Source organism: Leopardus geoffroyi, chromosome A3 (assembly GCF_018350155.1).
Source record: "Leopardus geoffroyi isolate Oge1 chromosome A3, O.geoffroyi_Oge1_pat1.0, whole genome shotgun sequence".
Classification (NCBI taxonomy): Eukaryota; Metazoa; Chordata; class Mammalia; order Carnivora; family Felidae; genus Leopardus; species Leopardus geoffroyi.
In genome coordinates, this window is record NC_059336.1 from 34,165,769 (window position 1) to 34,178,461 (window position 12,693).

The 12,693-nt window shown below is 39.1% G+C and overlaps 1 protein-coding gene across 3 annotated transcripts in view; it reads left to right on the forward strand.

Moving 5' to 3' along the window:
- PLCB1 (phospholipase C beta 1) overlaps nt 1-12,693 on the forward strand; it is a 699,274-nt gene that overhangs the window by 18,391 nt on the left and 668,190 nt on the right. The gene's annotated exons all lie outside the window — the stretch shown is intronic.

The window sequence follows — 12,693 nt, forward strand, 5'->3', positions numbered from 1 at the left end:
AGAATGTCTGCAAATCACAAGATTTATTTGGGGTTTAATGGGCAGAAAAATATTCATAGAAAGTAGTTATTATTTCAAGAAACAGTGGTTCTGGACTTGAACCTGTGAGGCCACAGAACACAGAATGTTGTGACCCTATAAGCTCTGTTATTTGGAGAGATGGGTAAGCTTTATTGAGAGTGCTAAATACATATTTAAACCAATAAAATACCAGGTACCACATTGTGAAGGGCTCTTAGTCTTTTCACATCCTTGAGTTAGGTCACTATTGCCAAAGTTACTGGAATTTGTTGGCCTTTCCTTCTGCCTTTGGGGCAACCTGGACTTCACCTGTGAGCAGTGGTCTGGAACTGGCTGTGTGAAATGGCATATTTGGGGTCAGGGTGGAGCCTGGAGGAAACTCTCAGGGTGCTGGATGGTAATACCTCCCTCCCAGGGCCAGTCCTGAACGTGCCTGTTTACACTCATCTAAAAGGCGAATTTTAGCCCTGTAGCCCTCGAATCACTTTTTGAATATGGGTGCCCTGGAATCATCTCTGGCCATAGATCTAGGGCTAAACCATAGACTCTAAGCTAATGTCAAAAAAATGTATTTCATTTGTAAGACTTGCTACTTAATGTTCATGTTTATTACTGGGTGTGTTAATCACTTTGGGTTTGACATTCTGTTTGGTTTCCTGCTGTTATGTATAAAACAATGGCTTGAAAGAATTTTTTTTTCCTCCTAAAAGCTATTTTTAGAACTGTTGCAGCTATATTCATGAAAGATATATTTATAATGCCTAGGGCATTTTTAAAGGTTGGGTATTTGTACAAGGGACTTAACTGTCAGTTTGATTTTTCAGCTTGTAAATCAAGCTTCTATAAAAGCAACAGAAGGTATTTTGGGGTTTTTTAATAATTCATGGCAACTCAGTTAAACTCCCTTCTAAGACCAATCATAAATATTTCTTTGCTTAAGAAAGAGAAAGGGTTTAGGACCGAAGGTTCTTTGATGCATGTCTATTGTTCTGAGAACCCAGGATTTTGACTTATGCCTATTTTCAGATGTGGGAAAATTTATTTCAGATTTTTACCACAACCATTTTCTCTTGCTTGTAGTGCTGTTTATGACCAATTGAAACAGATAATATGTTAGCAATTCCTTTTATCTCTTTATTACTTTTCCTCTCATGGATATTAATCTTACAGTTCTACCTAAGAAGATAGTAAATTTCATTTTTCACTTTTTAAATACCGAAGTCATCACATTTTCATAGATCAGAGTTACGAGGTTTATTTTTTAGTCAATGATCATATATCAGTATACAAAAGATGAGAGGATTTAAGAAAAAAAAATTAAACTTTCATTGCTTCCAAGTTTGTCATTTTCTTCTGGCTTTACGCCCGGTCTTGGAGCCAGAAGGAGTGATACATCCACTTCTAGGAGATGGACGGGTGTAAGTGATATATTAGAGGAAATGTATGCTAGAAGATGGTGCTCTCAAATGAGGGGTGGGAAGCCAAGCTTTTAGTCGCTGTTTTTGCATAGGATCATTTGATGGTACCTGGCTGAGAGGTGCAATCATGATGTTACTCAGAGGCCCACTTTCTTCAAAATATTTTTTTCAAACAGTGACTCTTAGTTATGTGAATCTATCACATATATTACAGAGATGTCTCAGAGAAAAAAAATACTTGTAAGTTTATTCATTGATTTTTACACACTGTGTTTTCCATTGGTTTGGAAGTGTGCATTGGTATTTATTATAATGTACCTCTCTTCTCCCTTTGGGCTTCTTCCTACCTAAATTCTCCTTTGTCCACGGAGCCTGTGCCAAAATGACGCCTGGTCTGCTCAGAGGCGAGCTGAGTGGCTTTAAGAAGCTCTTGGGAAAGAAGCTCTTGTTACAAGATCTTTCTTTTTATAGCACTGGAGGAAAATTCTCACATTTTACTCAATGTCTTACCCATGTCATCTCTCCTATAGCGGCTACTTGATACCACCCCAAATTATACATTGTACCTTACTATCCATTCTACTGTAGACCACAGCCACTGATTTTGCGCCACTGAATTCATCCTCCATAGACAGTGACATGTTCCCTTCCTCTAACTCCCCCTTTGATTTTTCATCATAGAAATGACGGGTGGCAAAGAAGACAGACAGCACAGATGATAGATTTAGGAATTAAAAAACTGGAGCTAGTAGCAAGTGATTTTTAGGTAGCAAACATGTGCTTTGGTGAAACATTGAAAAAATATTTGAGGTTGGGGGAAGCAGATAAACATGACCACGATCTTAAGGGATATATGTTCATTCTTCGTACCAGCTCTGGACTTATTTTAATCCCTTTCTTCTTTACTGTTGGCTCTGTACATCTTATTGACTGCAAGTAGCAACAGCATGTTTCTGAGTAAGACTGTTCTAAGCATGGTGGTTTTTCTTATGTCAGTGTCTGTTAGGTCAAGAGGATGAGCTTATCTGTAATTGTGGGTGAGAGGGGCTCCTGCACGGCTGGAGTATGTAAGGGGTTGCTGGCATTAGTCTATGACTTTTCTCTGGAGCTATGCCAGATTGGGACAAGGAACCAACACAGGAAGTATCAGCCATGAAAATCATGTAACTACAGGAAGTATCTGCATCACAATTTTGGAGGAAAAGCTAAAGAAGAAAAAAGAAGTCAATGTTAAAGAGCTAATACAAACCTATTCTGCTAGAAGATGAAACAAAGTAGACCTTTGCCTTGCAACTCGATGCCCTGCTTCTGTGCCAAGGTTGGTGTAAAAATAAAACTAGTTACTACTAGTTCAGATCCAAGAAGTCCAGTGTAGCCCAGCAGACTCCTCCTTGTATCCCTAAAGCAGGAGCTTGGAGGGAGAGAGGAGAGGAGCACATAATTACATTACATCAAAAAGGAATAGGAAGAAAAAGACACATTTTAAATGTAGGACTCCTACTACTTTCTCTTTTTTGTTGTTACAGATTTTATTTATTTTTACTTTTGTGAATAACACACAAATGTGTTCTTTGCATAAGAGAATAAAGTAGTGTAAATGCCCTTAGCCCCTCCTTCTTTGACCCAATCTTAGTGTACCCTCCAGGGTCAACCACTGGTAACAGTTCCATGGTAGCGTTCCCTGTCTCCTCTGAAGGAATTTTACATGCATATCTATGGGAATAGTTCATTTTGTTTTGTTTATATCTGTTTGTATCCTAAATACCATCATATCGTTTTTACTGTTTCACCAACTTGTGTTTTACTTTATTAGTTTGTCTTAGAGAACTTTTCATGTAAGTACATGTAGATCTACCTCTTACTTTTAAATTTCTCTGTCATATCCCATGGAATGGATTACCAAATTTTATTTAATAATAATTTCTCACTGGCGGACTGTGAGTGTTTGTTTCTAATTTGGGGCTACAGGGAACAATCCTATAATACAGGGTAATAGTCAGCCTGCATAGCCCTCTCTGGGTAGATGGGTCAGGGGTTCCCTGAGGTAAATTTTCAGAACTACAATTGCTGATTGAAGGCTATACATATCCTAAATTTTAGTTAATAGTTGCATCATTTTATAGCCCTATCAGTGGTGTGTGAGAGGAACTGTTTCTTCAGGCCTCACCAACATTGTTAAGAAACCTTTTATTTTTGCACTTATGTATATTTGCATGTATTGATGCAGCTGTTTTATCCCTGTTTTGATTTGCCAGTGTCTGCCTTGATGGTAAGATGTGTCTATTTTTATGCCTTTATGGACTGTTCCTGTTTTCTCTTACATGAATCTTGTGTCCCTTGCTTATATTCCTTGTTGAGGGTGCTCTATGTAGTCTAGATGGTAATCTTTAGCTGTTATAGATGTTGCAAATACTTTCTTCCTGTTTGTGGTTTGTCTTTGAATTTCTTAATTTCTAACTTATGCATGGCAAAAGATGACTTTCCCGTTTTCAATTTTGATGTGTTCACATTTCATTCCTTTTTTTTTTTTCCTTTTGCTTTACTTAAGGGCTTTCTTATTCCTCATCGTTATGGCCATCATTATTATTAATTTAAGTTTCCGATCTTAGTCTCTTCAAGCTGCTATAACAAAATACCGTAGACTTGGTATCTTATGAACAACAGATATTTATTTCTTACAGTTCTGGAGGCTGGAGTCCAAGGTTAGAGCCCTCTTCCGGGTTGGAGCCTTTTCTTTGTATCCTCTTGAGAGGAAGGGGCTGGGGAGGTCTCTGGAGCCTCTTTTATAAACTAATCACATCCACAAGGACTCTGCTCTCAAGACTTAAGCACCTTCAAAAGACCTCACCTCCTAATCTTGTCTTTTGACAGTAGGTGTTCCAAGTATAGATTTGGGGGAGGGGGTGGGGAGGACGCAAACTTTCAGACCATAGTAGTCATGTCATGTGTTTTGAGGACTAGTGTGAGGTGGGGCTCTAAATTTAATTTCTTTATTTTTTAAAAATATTTATTTTTGAGAGAGAGAGAGGGAGAGAGCATGAAGAGGGGAGGGGCAGAGAGAAAGGGAGACACAGAATCAAAGCAGGCTCCAGGCTCTGAGCTGTCAGCACAGAGCTCAACACGGGGCTCAAACTCACAAACCGTGAGATCATGATCTGAGCTGAAGTCAGATGCTTAACAGACTGAGCCACTTGGGCGCCCCTAAATTTAATTTCTTTCAATGGGTGTCTTACGTGTTGGTGGTTCCCTGTTCTTTCTGGTTGGCGCCAGCTATGATGGCACCCTTTCTTCTGTGGGATTTTTGTAGTTCAGGGTGTGGAGGCTACGGGAGGAGGGAGCTGAGGTGTCAGGTTGACCTGAGATGATGTTCCCATTGTGCTCCTGCTACTGACGGACACCTCCACCACCTGGTTAGATGGCCCATAGATCTGTTCCTATGTTTTAATGCCTGTGGGCTTCTGAGATGTTATTTCCCACTTCATTTTTGTTCCATTTATCTTCTGCCTTTCATACTTTCTTATTTAATAAGTACAACCCCGTTTGTTTACCCATGACCCTAGTTCATAGATGTAAATTAATATCTGCGTGTTGAGTCATTTTGAGGGACCTAAGACAGGAGCGATTGGCTCTACCATCTGTTTCATCTGCCATTTTCTTCTGATCTGTGATTTTGCATGAGACGCCATTTGGAATCCTTGTACAGAGCAATAATTAAGTTTCTTTTAATGGCAAGTATAGCCTGCATTCTCTTACGGTAATCTTAAATTGCTATACAGAGTTCAAAAGCAAAGTTCAAAAATTAAATATTTACACAAGCCTCAATGACATTTTTTTCAGCATGAGAGTCCAGAGTTCACAAATATTATAAATGATGAACCATAGACCTCCATAGGAAACTCTAGGAATATCCTATTAAAAACTTACTCTGGCTTCCACAAAAAATCCCCAGGCACCACTTGTTTCATTAATCATTTAGCAATGGTGCTTCTTCTTTGGGACATACTTCTCTAGTGTATTCCAGAAGCATCAATGTTGACCTTTCTCGTGTATGGTAAATGAGGTAGGATACTCAGCAGTCTATTGAGCATAATGATGTGGTTATAAATTAAAAAAGATGAGTTCCATTCATTTTTATTTGGTAATTTTCCCCTAAGCCTGAAACAATAACTGAAATTACCTTAGAAAACAGCACGAGGCATGTGAGGATTGCTTTCTGAGGGCTGGCAACATTCTTTGGCCTGGAGCAGTACACCAGTCATCGCCAACTAACTAACCAGCAGCATCTAGGGACTGAATCTTTTCCTTCACTTTTCTGAATTCGATTCCCATTATTGAAGAGATTCATAGAGTAGATGTGGCATGAAGTCTATACCCACATCCTTATGACTCCAGAAGCCACATATTGGACCCTAGGGGCCAGCGCTTGTATTCTTTTGCTTTTTCTGATCACTAGTGCTCACTTTGTTACCCATGATGCTGCTTGGAAGTTCCTGAGAATTAACAACAACCCCAAGCAAAGGAGTTTGATAGACAAATACCACGGTTCCTTCAGCTCTTGGGTGGGATAAGGCAAAGGTGCAAGCTTTATGTTTTTTTCCCCAGAATTCTTTGGTGGGATTAAGCCACCATCCACAGCAGTAACTGGCATGCAGATACATCATTTATGGCCTTCCTTCCCTTCCTCTCTCAATTCCTCATTCCTGATTTGTCCTGGAACCACCTCTAAAATAAGCTAATTTACTAGAATCCGTCTCTAGGAACTGCTTAATATAGATGCTTAATGCTTGATATCTTAATATAGATGCCCCCTAATTAAGGGCATTAAAAAGATTTCTTCATAAGAGGCACTGAAACTATTAGAAGAATACTTTTGTTTTAAGCCAAGCAGTTTTCTTAAAACAACCCTAATTTGGGAGGCTGGAAGCCAGTTAAGAAAATCATCGGTAAAGTCAGATAGATGTGGGTTCGAGCTCTTGTTTTACCTTGTATTAAGAGTAACCTCAGGTGAATTTCTTCTCAAGCTAAGCCTCGATTTCTTCAGCTGTAAGATGAGGTATAACTTCCTTAGGACTGTTGTTAAACTTGGTATGTGAAGTGCCTAACACAATGCCTAGCACGTTGTAAACTTTAGATCCTTTGTGGGGTCTTTTTTTTAATTTAATTTTTAAAATTTCATTTTAGTTTTAAATATTTTGGCTTTATTGAGGTAGAGTTATTAGTCAATAATTTACTGACAAATAAAATTGTAAGATATTTGAAGTGTACATCTTGGGGATTTGGTATCTGTAGACATTGTGAAAAGAACCCCCATGGAGTTAATTAACACATCCATCACCTCACAGATTTATTTATTTTTCTGTTTGTGTGAAAATGTTTAAGTTCTACTCTCTTAGCAAGTTTCAGTTATATACTACAGCGTCTTCAACTATAGTCACATGTTTTATGTTATATCCTCAGACCTTATTGATCTTCTAGCTGAAAGCTTGTACCCTTTCACCAACCTCTTCCTATTCCGCGCCCCACCACACGCAGCCCCGGCATCCACTTTTGTAGTGTTTTTAGGAGTTTAGAGTTTGACTTTTTTTTTTTAAGGTACTGTGTATAAATGATACCATGCAGTATTTGTCTTTCCATGGCTTATTTCACTTAGCATAACACCCTCAAGGTCATTTGTGGTGGCTTTTTATTATTGGTATATAATAAACAGCTAGTCTCTGACTAAGCAATTAGTCTCTAACTAATTGTTAAGGACGATAAATGTGCTGTTTCAAAAGCCAGTTGACCATCTATTTATGTATATTTTTAAATATATATTTTTTTCGTCTTCAAGGTGTTAGTGACTTGTTTTCTGTTTAGACTCAGCTGTGGTCTTTTGATCTGAAGCACTGAAGCTTAGGTCTGTTTGGGCACACAAGATGTTTATTTATGTATTTCATAATGTTTTGGGAACAGAGCCATGGAAGGCAAAATAAGGGATTTATTGTTTAGAATAATTTTCCTCTGAGGATAATTCACTAATAAATACTCCATCATAGATGAAAGTTTCTCGGGCCCGCGGGAATCTAAAGCATCTCATGGAATAAGCTTTAAGATGATTTAAAGTCTTGGATAAGAGAAAAAGGTATTATTCACAAGAAGAATTGGACTCCACCATGGCTGTCTGTGTCTTTTTTCCTAATATAAATCACTTTTGGATTATCACAGCTATATTGACATCAAGCAGCTTCTCCTCCTCCATACTGATCAGATCCTTAGAGATTAAACTTGTAGTGTGTTCAAGTGTAATTTACTCATTGGTCTGTCTGATTGCTGAGGAACGAATCAAATCCTCATCAAATCCACTTTCAGATTAAGCTCCATGTATTCTCAACACTACCTTCTTGCTACTGCCTTGAGCCCAAAGATTTTTCCTCAGTAACTCCAGCTAGTGTAGAATAACCAAATACTATGATTGCCTAGGCTATGTAGATGCAACATAAGAAGAAATGTTATTACGATGGAATCTTTCACAAATTCTTCTTGGAGGTTGTGATTCATGGATTTTCAGTAAGATTTCTAACTGAAATGTAACCTCTTCAAGATGTCTTTTAAAATCAGGCTGGTTATGAAACAGCATCATTGCAGTTTCTTTGGGATTATTTGTAGGGTGTAAGTGCATTGACATGATTTTCAAGTCACCTTCACTCCACTTCATCATACCAATAATGATAGCGATGCTCTTTTGACTACACTGTGATCGGAGTTTAGAAATATGAAACACTCTGGCCTTAATTCAAAACACTTTACTCTTAATATAATTTAATTAAAAATTTTGCCTCAGTTTTATGAGTTGCTTATATTTAGCTCTTCCCAGTCTTGTAAGGAAAAATTAAATTGGATGCTTTCCATGCTATGAAGCTATTATAAAATGGGATATTTGTATTGTATGATACCAAAATTAGTTTGAGACACTGGATTGGAGGATTGGGTGGAGGAAATACATTTGGTACATTGTTCATAATTTTATTTTCTGTTATATGAAAAACCCCATTTGCTTTTGTTATGGATAGAATTCCCAGATCCTTGTCTTGCTCCTTTGCTTGAATTACCAGCATTTTCGTTTTATTTTTATTAAAAAAAATTTTTTTTAATGTTTATTGTTTTTGAGAGAGAGACACAGACAGAGAGCAAGCAGGGGAAGGGCAGAGAGAGAGGGAGACACAGAATCGGAAGCAGACTCCAGGCTCTGAGCGGTCAGCACAGAGCCTGATGCAGGGCTCGAGCTCACAGACTGTGAGATCATGACCTGAGCTGAAGTCGGCTCTTCAACCGACTGAGCCACCCAGGTGCTTCATGGGTGTTTTAGATAGAATGAGCGTTTTTGGTTGTTTTCTGGTTTATTTGTTTGTCAATCCAAGATGGTTTGATCCTATAGATGGGGTCCTCATCAAGCCTTTTCGATATTTAATCAGAAAGACAATTTTTTTTTCTCTCCCTTTTGGTAAAATAAATTTAGATGGGTAGTTTGAATCACTTAAGCACTTAAAATAGACTAAAGAATATGATTGGTTATTTCCCATTTTTTCCCATTTTATCATCGTTTATTTTATTTAACTTATTTAAAAAGATGAAAACGCAAACCAACATTGAACAATCAATTTATTACGAAGTTGGTGTTAAAATATTATAAATACATTTTTAAAATTTTAATTAATTAATTAATTAATTAATTTTTAAATATAATTTATTGTCAAATTGGCTAACATACAGTGTGTAAAGTGTGCTCTTGGTTTTTGGGATAGATCCCCATGGTTCATCATTTACATGGAACACCCAGTGCTCATCCCAAGTTCCCTCCTCAATGCCCATCACCCATTTTACCTTCTCCCCCATACCCCCATACACCCTCAGTTTGTTCTCTGTATAAATACATTTTTTAAAATATGCACTAATTCAATTTGCACACACCTTTGAATTCTTGTTGTTATTATCATGGCTACCATCATCACCAATAACAGCAAACACATAAGGAATGTCTTCCACATGCCACTGTGCTAACACACACACACACACAAACACGCACATGCACACAAATGCACTCATTTAATCTTTTCCAAAAGCCTCTGAGGATAGTGCTATTATTAGCCCCATTTATAGGTATTGACCTTGACATGCACACACAAAGTTTCAATGATGACCCCTGGTCATGCAGTTGGTTACTAGCAGAGGCAGGATTAGAACCCAGGTAGTTGGGCTGTATGTCTTGGCTTTTTAAAGAATCTGTTTAATGTATAAAGTTAATTTTTCTGGGAAAATGTGCTTAAAAAGAAACCTCAGTAGGCTTCTTACATTCGTGAGAAGAGGCAGCCTGTATGAAGTGACTCTCAACTTGGACTGCACATTGAAATCATGCAGAGAGCTTCAAAAATGCTGGTTCCTGGGCCCCTCCCCAGAGACTCTGATTTAATTGCTCTGGGGTGTGGTCATCTGATTCTAATGTGCAGCCAAGGTGAACACTGATAGAAAGCAAGCTGACATCACAAATTAAGTCAGTAAACTTCCTGAGAGGCTGCGTTCACTCTACCTTTCCTGTCCATGGCCTAATTTTTGTCAGAAGTAATATTCAGCTGAGCACCCAGAGGCCCTACAAGATTTTGAATTATTTGTCTATGATTGAACAATATTCCCTATACTGTACTTAGGAAGCCAGGAAATTACTAGCATTTTTTAGAATCTCAGTATCCAAGATTGAATCAAAATAGATTTTTTTTTATATTCAGTTGATTAAAATTCATTTCATTTTACATTCTCTGAATGTTCCAGGTATGAGCTATTTGTCTTATCCTTACCAAACCTGTCCTCAGCAATGAAGCCCTGTTTATTAACCTTTATGTTTTTGTTTTTCTAGATCCTCTGTTAGACCAAGTGGCTGTTGGAATTCAATATTTAATTAAATTCTCTGCCCTCTTGAATAAGCAAATGTGGTTGTAAAAATTAGTTTATGTAATTATGTCATTTTATAACTTAAATTTGTATTACCGATACAAAAACAGATATCACCTTGTTAAATTATAACATCGTGTCATTTCTTATTAATTTGGAGGGCTCTTCCTTTATTGACACATAAGCCCACCAGGGAAACCAGAGAACCAGATCCTATGCAGGTGTGACAGGAAGCTTGTGATTTAATCACCCCTACATAATACATTTGAGATTGGTAAAATTCATGTGTCTCCCAATAGAATTTTTGGCTTTCAGTTCTGTCTTCTATGAGGAACATGGATTGGGATGAGAATGATTTCGCATGAGATTTCTCTTTGGTGCGTGCAAAACCGCCCCCCGCCCCCCACCCCCCACCGCTGACGTAGGCTCCGCAGTCTGGAAATTGAATTGCGGCACGGCCAACTGCACCTGTTTGAAGAGAATGCCTCCATGAAAAGTTTTATGGGGCAGAACTAGTTGCTATGCTAAGAAACTAACGACTCTGCTGGTATACATAATGGATTCTATTTTTAGACGAACATTTGTTCCTATAGCATGGCATCATTATGCAAGAGGGCAGCAGTTTCGGCACCGTATTGTGAATATTGAATTATCTGAATACCAGAGTAGATGCCACTTTACACTCTGGGCATCTGAAGCTCCATACCACTGAGGAATTCTGGGAGACAGCGCAGAGCACACCTCGGAATTGTCCCAGTTGAGGGGCCTGGGAGCTGTGGGATTTACCCACCAATTCTCAACTGTCAGTGACTGAAGGCAGCTCTCCCCTGGGCTCTTAGGGCCTTAAAGTTTCCACCAGCCCTTCTCCATGGCCAAGGGGGCTTTACAGCAGTGGGCCCCAGGCTTCAAGAAAGCCCTCAGACATAGCTGTAGTTGGAAGCTGTCAGCTGGCATTCGTGGGAGCACATGGACAACTCCAGCAGCAACTACTTTGAAGGCTTGCATTTTCAGCAGGTCAGACTTCATGAATTTCTATCACAGGGTACACACTGGAAGTTAAACCCATTCACAGATCTTGTTTAGCCTGCATAAATCATTAAAAATGTAAAACATGAGAGGCCAGCATATTTTATTTTATTTTGTTTTATTTTATTTATTTAAAAAAATTTTTTTAATGTGTATTTATTTTTGACACAGAGAGAGAGAGAGAGAGCATGAGCAGGGGAGGGGTAGAGAGAGAGGGAGACACAGAATCCGAAGCAGGCTCCAGGCTCTGAGCTGTCAGCACAGAGCCCGACGCGGGGCTCGAACTCACAGACTGCGAGATCATGACCTGAGCCAAAGTCGGACGCTCAACCGACTGAGCCACCCAGGTGCCCCAATTTATTTTATTTTTTTTAAATGTTTATTTATTTTTTATAGAGAGAGACAGAGAGAGAGAGAGAGAGAGAACACGGGGGAAGGCTGGAGAGAGAGGGAGGCACAGAATCTTAAGCAGGCTCCAGGCTCCAAGCTGTCAGCACAGAGCCTGATGTGGGGCTTGAACTCATGAATCCCAAGATTGTGTCCTGAGCTGAAGTCAGACGCTTAACCAACTGAGCCACCCAGGAGCCCTGTGAGAGGCCAGCATTTAAAAAAATCTGGGGAGTGCATACACAAATCTGGATTTCTCATCTGAAGGCATGGCAATACTGGCTGACCCACCCCGATGGTCACATTTGGCTGGAGTGGGTGGTAGCTGCCTGCTTTAGACACAGCGTGTGGTGGTGTCCACTCAGCCAGTCCACAACTGGCTGGCCCACCTTATTTATATTACCTCTTAGGCTCCTTCAGACTTTTGAGTGTAAAATATAAGACCTATTAACAATCTTTCCTGGAAGCTTCAATACACCAATGATTATGAAGCTTCATGTAGAATGAAGTTAATTCTGTCACAGTGGGCCTTTTGGAGTGCTGTAGCATAAGGACTGGATTTTACAGTGAAAAAAATGGCTGAAGGTCAGCACATTCAGGCCCTCTCATAACCGCCATAATCAAAGCAATTGATGCTTCAAGCCCATTTCTTCTCTGTGAAATATGGATCTAAAGTGTGTAAGCCCTGAGGTCACTCTCAGCTTTAAAAGGCTATTATTCCAAAGTGACTTTCACGTGGCATTGTCCTAGGTAAGATTTATAAAGATGACTCCTCGGCAAAGGATTTCACGTTGAATTGGGCCATTAATCTCTGGGAAATAAAAATGGTGGGCTCTGGGACACCAGGCAGAATGACTTACCTTTGTGGAATGAATGGGATTAACTTCACCCCCAATTTAAGGCAGTGGGCACTGACTAG